A 9,849-nucleotide genomic window follows, 5' to 3' on the forward strand; every position below is an offset into this window, starting at 1 on the left:
GTAGAAAATATGGACCAGTGAAGTACTGTCTTGGTTTGGGAAGACAGGTATATGCCAGGTAAAATTACAATCAGAGGCTCTTTGGAAAAGATTTGGAAAATAGGAATAGAAATTCTTTACTAGTATGTAATACAAAGTAAACAAACACAAAAAAAACCCTCACCAAACAACTACAGAATAAATAACAAACGAAAACAGTATGTAGTGGTTTGAAAGCAAAACAAATGAGAGGCTCCAAGTCAGAGATACAATTTAATAGAAAAAAAAGGAAAGAAAGTAAAATAAAATAGATGCAATAATACAAAAGACCACTGACAGAGTCAGACTACAACCTGAGCGGAGTGATGGAAGCAGTCCAGATGAGGTGGTCTTCCTGAAGCAGTGATCCTGTAGAAAGGTCTGGTAGCTTGGGTCCTCTGGGAATCCAGTGGGTAAGCGCCCCTCTGGTGTTCAGAGTCTCAGCTTATATCCAGGCTGGAATGCTTGGTTCCTCCCTCTGGGCGGAGCATCTCACAATGGGATGGTGAGTCATGTGATAAGGCCTGATGGGCCCATTAACAGGAGGTAGTCCAGGAGGGGGTTATCTGTGAGCTGTGTAGCAAAGGTGCTGATGGCCCATTAACAGAAGATAAGCCAGAGTGGAGGAGGCAGGGAGCACTGCCTCACCTGGTTTCAACAGTTCATGAAGATGGTGATAGAATATACTTCAACCCAGGACAAAATTTTAAAGCCCCAAAATCCCCTAAATTCACCAAAATTCCCACTAAAAATTGGGATTTTTAGAGCCCCAAAATCCCTAAAAATTCACCCCAAAATTTCCCCCCAAAATGCCAAAAATCACCCCAAAATTCCCACTAAAAATAGGAACTTTTAAAGCCCCAAAATCCCCAAAAATTCACCCAAAATGCCCCCAAAATGACCCCAAAAATTCCCACTAAATATCGGGATTTCAGAGCCCCAAAATCCCAGAACATGACCCAAAAATTCCAACTGAAAATTGGGATTTTTGAAGCCCCAAAATCCCCCAAATTCTCCCCAAAAATCCCCAAAAACCCCCAAACCCCCTCCCAGTACAAACCAGTACAAACCAGTAAAGAAAAACCCCAAACCAGTATAAACCAGTATAAACCAGTACAAACCAGTCACCCCAAATCCCTTCCCAGTTCATCCCAGTGACCCCTAAAGCCCCTCCCAGTACAAACCAGTAAGGAAAACCCCCAAACCAGTACAAACCAGTATAACCCAGTACAAACCAGTACAAACCAGTATAAACCAGTAACTCCCAGTATCCCCCAGCGCCGGGCCCTGGCCCTGAGCCACTCCCTGGAGGTCGCCAAGCGTCGAGAGATCCCAGTTCAAACCAGTACGGACAGGTGAGGGCACTGGGACAGGGACTGAGGGGCACTGGTTTATACTGGGATGGACTGGGAGCGGGTTTGGGGTCACTGGTTTATACTGGCATGGACTGGGAGTGGGTTTGGGGTCACTGGTTTATACTGGGATGGACTGGGAGTGGGTTTGGGGGTCACTGGTTTATACTGGGAGGGACTGGGAGTGGGTTTGGGGTCACTGGTTTATACTGGGATGGACTGGGAGCTGGTTTGGGGGTCACTGGTTTATACTGGGATGGACTGGGAGTGGGTTTGGGGTCACTGGTTTATACTGGGATGAACTGGGAGTGGGTTTGGGGTCACTGGTTTATACTGGGACGGACTGGGAGTGGGTTTGGGGTGGCTGGTTTATACTGGGAGGGACTGGGAGCGGGTTTGGGGTCACTGGTTTATACTGGGATGAACTGGGAGTGGGTTTGGGGTCACTGGTTTATACTGGGATGGACTGGGCGGGGCTCTGGGGGTCACTGGTTTGTACTGGGATGGACTGGGAGCAGGTTTGGGGTCACTGGTTTATACTGGGATGGACTGGGAGTGGGTTTGGGGGTTACTGGTTTATACTGGTTTAAACTGGTTTTGGGGTTTCTGGGCATGGTGTAACCTTTGCCCCTCCCCCCACAGGTGAACCGAACACGCCCCTCATCAGACCACGCCCCCTTCCCCTTATATGGGGCGACAACAAGGGCGGGGCAAACTGGGCGGGGCCTGGTTGTTACTGGGTTGTACTGGGAGGGAGTGGGAGGGGCCAACGCAGCTCTGACCCCGCCCACCGCGCCAATATTCAAATTTATGTAAATGAGAACACAAATAAACGCGAATGACGTCACTGACCACGGGGACTGGGAGTTACTGGTTTGTACTGGGAGGGGCCTGGGCGTGGCTCTGACCCCGCCCACCTCACCGAGGCGCCAGCCTCATGTAAATTTATGCAAATGAGAGGCGAAATAAACGTGGGTGACGTCATTTGTACGCAGAGGAGCAAAGCGCGGCCGCGGGGCATGACGGGATACACCGGGGCGCAGAGCGGCACCGCAGGGCATGACGGGATACACCGGGGCGCACAGCGGCACCGCAGGGCATGACGGGATACACCGAGGCGCAAAGCGCCGCAGGGCATGACGGGATACACCGAGGCGCAAAGCAGCGCGGGGCATGACGGGATACCTGCAGTTCCTCTCCTAAAGGAAGGCTCAGCCTGGGACTCATTCCTCTCTCTTCCAAGACACTACTTTAGAAAACTGCAGGATTCCAACCTAACCCTTCCTCCAACACAGGGGCCGGAAGAAAAGATTCAGAATTTCTATCCACCCCCATAGGTTCAGCCATACAGCTATGGCAAAATGCATCTCTTCTCTGCAGTCTTCTCACGTAAGATTTGTTTCTTTAATAAACCTTTCCTCGCAGGAGCAGTCTTACATCAGTATGAGATTTGTAATGTTTTAAGAAAATTTATAAACCAAGGGTTTGCAGTTGCACATACAGCAGAGATTCCAGATGAGAGCAGAGCAGACCAAATGCAGCCAGACTGGTGTTTTAAAACTGAGGTCATCGACTGATTCCTGTGATCCACGATCCCAACACCAGGCCACACCTGGTGTTCTTGCCTCCAGAGAAAAGCACACAACCTATTATCTCTGCTAAGCTCATTTGGTACCATTTAATACGTATTTATCACACACTCACAAAATGGCAAGTGTGGTTGCATCACTACCACAAAATGCTCTTGGGGATTTACTCAATCATTGATGATTACAGAAATGGTAAGAAGAGAGGCCAAACAATAGGGTGAAAAGGTGGATTTGCCCTACACAGCATCCAAATTCTTAACAACAGGATGGACTTTGCCACTTATTGCTAATGCTAACTCACATAGGAGTTAGAAGTTTGATCTGCAAGACAGTTCACACGAGGCCACAAAGGAAAACAAGCACTTTACATGTTGAATTTCACCCCTGTTTATGAGGTTTTCTCATGATATTTAACTTCAATTATCAAACACAAATTTTCAAACATACCAGTGAACATCCCTCAGTCCAGAGTCTGTGCCTATTTCTTGCTCTAACTTAGATGAGCAAACAGATAAAATTGTATCAGCTCCTTTGGACCGACCAATTTCAATTCAGCTGTGGTTACAGCATTTCAACGGCCAACAAAAAGCATGCACAGCTGAGTTTCAGAAAATACAAATACTCACACAAAGCAACATTTTCAACTCCAAGAGTGTTTAGTATGACACACTTAACTACCTCCAGTGCCTAAGAGATCTGTATTGAAAAATCTGAGCCATGTTACTAATTTTAAGTGGACACTAAAAAACCAAACCCAAACATTAACATGCCACATGTCCTGGCTCTCTTAGCACTGCATTGGCCATAAACACACAATAATTATGATTCCAAAGATTTCTCAAGGTTTCCTGGGTTTTTGTTGTTCCTACAAGTATCCCAGCTTGTTTTTACTCACTGTACCAGTCTCAGGTTGTAAACACAAGTGGGCTGTGACTCTCCCATGAGCAAGTTTTTTCATGTATTTGCAAAACTGACCGCACGAACGTGGTTACAGCTGCTCACATGCTCTACTGCCTACACACACTGAAAAGCCAAACAATTAAGGAAGGCTCCAATGAATTCTCAAGATTTGGGATGCTTTTTAAGAGCTATTTCAAAAAATAACTAAAACCAATATTTGTTGATGCATTTACTACCACGTAATTGTACTAGAGCCCGTTGAAGAGTCAAATTTGAGGGGTTTTTTTTAATGCCTTAACTTCATACTTGTACAGCAATCTAAACTGAAAAGCATCAAAATATACCACGTGGAATCACTAGTGCGACAACCAAGCCAAAAAAAATCTCTGCTATCAATCTTCAGCAGCCAGCTCCCACTTTTTTACCCTGTTTTAGAAACCATTTCTTCTTACAGAGTCACTGCCAGGCCCTCACTTTGAGTCTACTGTGTTTGACAGATCAGCTACAACATTTTTCTTCTGTAAAACAACAGAACTTAGACCAGATTTTACTCACCCACAGACTCTGCAAGCTCAGGTGTCGTTGCTTTACACTCACTGTGTCAGGTTCTCCTACCACCAAGCCCGAAGGTGCCACAGTGAAGGAGCTCTGGAACTTGCTGCTCTGATGAAGGCACTTGGTCCAACTGCAGAGTTTCCACTCTGTCTAACTGAAACCTTGACTGATGCCAGCTGCACCTCATTTGTTCCATCACCAGGTTTTCCTGAAGAGCAGCACTCACCCTCCAAATTTTAGCCCTGTAGGGGACAAAATTAAATTATATAAAAATATACAATGAACATCTATATTATTTATAAACTGAAGCATTTATGATTTATTTAATGAAACTGTAAAGTTTAGCCCTCTAGGGGCTAAAATTAAGGGGACAACAAGTAGAAAGACAAGAGAAGCACGGTCTGTCCAAGAAGTAAAAATCACTCAAGGCCCATCAGGAGTTTCAAAGTTTCCCTCAAATAGTAAAGATCACACAAGCAAAACAGAAGTCTCCAAAGTATCTAACAGAATCATTTTGTGGAGATTACATCAGTACATCCACCATTTAATTAATTCATTAACAGGTGCTAAAACCCCTCCTTTATCTGTCCAAAGACCAATCGTGCACAGAAAAGAGGAACATATGGAAATGAAATAGAGTCTTGCAACATGCAGGCATGTGGGAGACAGACCTTTTGGGGATCCCGAAGGTGGCAGCACAATTACTAAATTACCTAAGCAAGAGTCAGCCGCCAAAAACTCCTGGGGAAGCACCACGGCCCAGAGCTGCCCCTGCCAGTGTCACATGGGACAGCTGCAGCTTGTTTGGAGGAATACCTAAAGGTGATCCACCCAGAAGGAAAGGGATCCTGCTTTAAGAGAAGTCTCTAGTTCTTAAAGGATTGTTGAAAGTAAGAGTACGTTTATTTGTATGTTTTACGCTTAATACTTGCTTGAATACCCCTCCAAAAATGTTGTTAATCTGATAACTAAGAACGTGCCATTAAAAAAAATGGCATGTTTTTGTCTCTTTCTTTCAGAAGTCAAATATTCCTTGTTGTTTCATGGAAAAGCAGGCTCCTCTCCAAACACATCCTGTGAGGCCTTTTCCAGTGAAGCAGTGTGCATAATGATAAATGAAAAAGGGAAAGGTTCTTGCAAGTATTTTTATCTGTAGTATGCAGGGGTTGATCTGTTACACCCAAAAATTATTTTCAACTTAAACAATTCACCTTTGCCAAATCCCTAACTGACTCTAAAACTCTAATAGGTACACACAACATTTCTTGTGAATAAGTTTGCAACAAATCCTACAAGTTCAGCCTCAGGAAAGGTGGCAAACACCCCAAGGGAGTATACAACACACAATATACACTCCTTGGAAGCGGAGGGAGTGAGATTTGTCCTTCCTCCTTGTCTTGGTTTGGGAAGACAGGTATCTGCCAGGTAAAATTACAATCAGAGGCTCTTTGGCAAAGATTTGGGAAATAGGAATAGCAGTTCTCTACTAGTATGTAATACAAAGCAAACAAACACAAAAAACTCCCCCCCCACCAAACAACTGCAGCATTAATAACAAACGACAACAGTACCAAGAACCTTGAGGGCTTTGTTTCACAAAACCCAGGGCAGTTTGGTTTCGCTGTCCCTGCAGGATCCTCAGAGCACCAAGCTGGAACAGTGGAAAAGTCCCGGGCTGGTCGCTGGGATGGCAGGGTGTCCCGGCAGGCAGGGGCAGGATGTCCCGGCAGCGCAGGGGGTGCAGGGTCACGCTGCAGCAAGAGGAGCAGCGCCGAAGGAGCCGAAGGCGAGGCAGGGCCTGGACCATCTCCCGCAGGTGGCCGGGAAAACTCAGGATTCAGGCTGAACCGGTGATAGTAGATTTCCCAGGACTGGATCCCTTTGGCCACAGTGAAACTCCTCCAGCCAGCAACAGCCGTTCTCTGCTCGGCGTGCTCTGCGGCGGCTGAGCTCCTCGAGGAGCGGCAGACACGCGTCTCCCCGAATGCCGGAGAAAGAAAAGCACGCAGCTGCCTCAAGCTTTGTCTTTTACCTGCGTTATCTTTCCCTTCCACCTTTGTCCACCTCTTTGTTTCGGTTAAGTACTCTCTAGTATCCAACACTTGGTCTCCTTGGTAACGTGTCGGGAAAAAATTCTTTAGAGAAAGAAGGAACAAACCTAACCCCCAACAATCCTCCTACTTTTTTTGCCAAGAGTGAGGGAGTCCCAAGGAACCATTTCAACACTTCAAGGAATGTCTCACATGCCAGGAAAGGCTCTGACACACTGACTGAAAACACTGGGAGGAGGGAGGACACACAACACATCAGCCAACGCAGATTTTCGGCTGCCTTGGACATTATTCCTTCACAACAGCCACAATCTTTTTCCATAGACATTCTCCCCAGGTAAAAATCCAGGCGTGATGGTGAAGGGGCTAATTCTTTACCCTGTTTAGAATCTGTCAGAGAACTTCACTGTGTTTGTGACTCGTGCTCTCTTCACTTGAAACAGCTCCCACAAGACCTTGAAGGACAACTTGCTTCAACTGCCAGGAGGTCAAACTTGATAAAATCTTCAATATTGTCCTTTCCGGTGTATTTCCTTATCCTCCTACCCTTATGAGATCTGCCTGTACTGCAGGACCAGCTATCTGCTCTAACAACATGGTTCTTGTATGAAAAATACAAGCCAAAATAGAAAATCTAGATGCTGAAAGGAATATCAACCAAGTCAAATCCAACTTTTAAAAACAGAATCCTCAAGAAATGATTCACCCACCCCAAAACAAATGCAGCAGTTGAGGCAACTTATTCATCTCACAGAGATCATTCTCCTATCTCTCCATGCTCTGCTCCAAAGTGTGTTCAAATCAAAGGTTCTCATTTTTTTCCTCTTCCCCTCAATTGTATTTAATTAGGTTGGTTTTTTTTTTTTCCTTTGAAGTCAAGGGAAAGAGACCTATTTATTTCAAGGAATATTTAGCCTGGCCTTTTCCTTCCAGTGTTCTACCTGACTGCATCTTCAACCCCATTGTTCCATAGGGACAGGGAGGCATCCAAATAAAGATTAATAAAAAGGCAATTCCTGTGGTGTTATCAATTGAAGAAACAGGATCACTTTTCCCAGTGTCAATGAACTTCAATACACTAATAAAATTAACAAATATCAAAGTGGTTTGGGTCTGAAATAGAAACATTTCCACTACATCTGAGTAGCTTTTCCAAATACTGGGCAAATAGTTTGATACCCTTTGAAATACTAAAATGTCTCCAGTGCTCCAAGATGAAGCTGAGCAAATGTCACTGAGTGAAATGAGAGTAGACATTGTTTGCACCTTCTAAGCATGCATTATATTTTCATCTTGGAGTTTAAAACAAGGCCACTGCAAGGAGAATTTCCACTGTCCCAGCTGTCAGTAACTGGGGCACAAATGAGGAGCCAGTCTGCAAAGCCTTGGGCTTTCATCTCACACTGCTACACTGAAGCAAATGGACAGGAAAATAGAAGAAGCCTGAATACACCTCTGCTGATAAAGATCTCTATGTTAATACCATTAACATTGACTACATCTAATTTAAAGCTGATATCTGCCTGCATATCACATCCAAGTCTCTTTTCAGGTGTACAAAAAATGTGTCTATTTCACAGCATTTCTTCCTTTACTTCTCCACCTGGATCATACAGAAAATACATTTCTTGGCCACCAGCAAATCATTACCCCTTATGGGGACTGTTCCCTAAAGAGTTTAAGTACCAGAAAAATGGACTACTGCACAGCACCAAATTTCAATTGTGACTTAACTATTCCACAAAGGGGATTTACTGTAGTGACACCTCTCAGGAATACACAATTATTTGAAATTTCACTGACATTTTCCGCTAACAAAACAGCACTTCTACTTTAGCAGTGATTCGAAGATGGAAACTTTCCATTAAGCCTTTTCTTTCCTCTGGGTGTCAGAATTGTCCTCAAAGTCCTTCTGTGTTAAAAATTAATTGTCTGGTTTGGTCTAACACCCAATGTATTCGTTAGGGAGTACACGCACAGTAATACCTCAGAAAGGTTACAACCCTCCTCCCCAAGATCTTGGATGGCAATTTTGGGTTACTCTGAACCTCTCTCCAGCTTTGGCTTCTGAACTTTTCCTTTAATCTACTTTTTCATTCACTTCGTGTATACCCATACAGTAGTTTTCCTCTTTTTGTAACCTGGTGTCCAAATACCAGAACGACCGCTTGACCATTTCCATAAGCAAACCATCCTCTGCAAAACTCTTCAGTCAGAATCTTATTATTAAAGCAAGTTTTTCCAAACAGTTTCTGCCGCAGAGTCCAAGGGCCCTCTGCTCAGAATCCTTTTCCTTAAAAGCACGGGGATATGGATGATTTCTGTGCCCCGTAAAGGTCCAGTGCCATTCACCTCTGGATACCAACCTGTTCTTCCATCTGACTGGGGATGGAGTCGCGGAAGATGAGAGGATTTCTCTCCAGCAATGATATCCTGCCCCTTGGCAGATATCAGGCAGTTCAAATCAAATTTCAGGTTTAGCTCACAACACTCAGGATGCTGACAGATGATGGAAGCACTGTCACAGCAGCTCTAGCTTGACTTTCTGCCTACACTACTGTACATTTTAAACCACTTCTGAACAGGATCACTAGAAATGGGCAGCCATCCCTAAATCATCCCTGAAAACACAATGGCATCCAACAGGTGTTTGCTTGAGTTATGCCCCTAAGGGAAGGCAGTACTTAAACAGGCATAGAGAGGATAAAAGGAATAATTCTGTTCCTAAGAGCTGCCTCCTTCCCCTGTCTCCTCATTTCACATCAACATCTAAGAGGTCAACATTCAAGAGCTTTTTTTACAGTCTCTTCTTGAACCCCTCGGACTTGTTCTCATCTCAGTATATCCAGGTAACTCCATTTAGAGTTCGTATATCCAGGTAATTCCATTTAGAGTTACTGGAGATTTGTTCATCACCTTTATTATCTTCCAAGCTACTAGGCAAACCAAGTGGGCTATCCTGTCTTATAAATTCCAGGTCTGCCTGACCAATACATGACAGACATTCACTCCAGGAAATACTGCCAAAAAGAAGACATTTCCCTGATCTTCTGGCTATAGTGGACACCACGTAAAGGTACTAGAGCAGAGCCATGAAAACCAGAGCAAGGCAAACAATGCCTGGCCCAGAACTGTCTCTCTCACACAGAAAAAAAAGTCAGAACAATTAGGAGGAAGCCCAAGATTATTTAGATGATAACCATGCGTCCACCAAAACACTGCACTGGGGAAATGGATGGAGTCTAGAGAATTAGAGCAGCTGCCAACATGAGAGTTAAGTTTGTAAACATACTTTTCATTGTAACTCTCCACAAAAAACCTTGGGGCCTTTCACTACTCTCCCCAGAGGTTTTGGCCTTGTTATTAGTTTGCTTGGTGCCGGTT

Source organism: Chamaea fasciata, unplaced genomic scaffold (genome assembly GCF_029207755.1).
Source record: "Chamaea fasciata isolate MVZ Bird 193981 ecotype frontalis unplaced genomic scaffold, bChaFas1.0.hap1 SCAF_46, whole genome shotgun sequence".
NCBI classification, from domain to species: Eukaryota; Metazoa; Chordata; class Aves; order Passeriformes; family Sylviidae; genus Chamaea; species Chamaea fasciata.